Source organism: Chrysochloris asiatica, unplaced genomic scaffold, assembly GCF_000296735.1.
Source record: "Chrysochloris asiatica unplaced genomic scaffold, ChrAsi1.0 scaffold00585, whole genome shotgun sequence".
In the NCBI taxonomy this organism is placed as follows: Eukaryota; Metazoa; Chordata; class Mammalia; order Afrosoricida; family Chrysochloridae; genus Chrysochloris; species Chrysochloris asiatica.
In genome coordinates, this window is record NW_006409103.1 from 402,308 (window position 1) to 403,400 (window position 1,093).

Below are 1,093 nucleotides of genomic sequence, written 5' to 3' on the forward strand. Positions count from 1 at the left end.
TTAGGTCTTTAAATGTTCAAGTTCACTTTTAGCTCCCATGGACTTTAAATTTTTTTCTTCTGCTTCAGCCTGAATAAGAATATGAGCAATTGATTGTCTATTTCACTGTCAGTCCCTGGCCTTGTTTTGACTAATGATACTGTGCTTTTCCACCATTTGCCCCCACAGATGTGAACAATTTGATTCCTGTGAATTCCATCTGGTGAGGTCCATGTGTATAAACACATTTTATGTTGTTTAACAAATGTATTTGCTATGAATAAGTGATTGGTCTTGCAAAACTCTATTATGAGTGGTGGGGAGCACTCATTAAGTGGATTCAACAATCAATATTTCAGTGAGCTGCTGAGCACTTAGACTCCAGTGCTAGTTGAGTTAATATAGCTCAATAAAAACTATTTTATAACCCAATTAGGAATAGAAGGAGCCCTGGTGACACATTAGATTAAGCATCGGATTAACTACCAGTTCAGTGGTCCAAACCCACCAGCTACTCAAAGGGATAAATATGAGACTGTCTTCTCCAGTACAGATTATAGTCTTGGAAGCCTAAGCATAAGTTCTACTATGTTTAATACGGTTACTATGAGTTGTAATTGAACCAATAACTGAGGATTTAATATTATGTGTAGATGTTTCAAAGAATATTGAAAAGGTATATTTAATTTGGAAAAATAAGTAAAAGTTTAAAAGAAAAATAGAATAATTAACAAGCTTTTTTAAAGTAGTAATTCTATTTTTTGTGGTAACCTCAACAATTTTAATTTACTAGTATTAAATTGATTAATAATCATTATGACTTCAAGCTCATATGCTTTTACTTTTCAGAGAAAAGATATATATATTTAAGTCTGCTAAATATTTGATTCTCTTTGTTTTCCACTGAAAGAATTCTGAGATATGTAACAGGAACAATGTTTAGACGGTTTGTTAAGAAGAAAGTTATTTGGTATAGTCATAGTTTTATCCCTTTCACTAAAGTTTTATAGTTGAATTTGAGATTTTGGGAAGGATTATTAAAGTTAAATAGCATAAATGAAGGAGCTGGCTTTCTTGTAAATAAAATTAAAATATTTTTATAAACTATTGAATT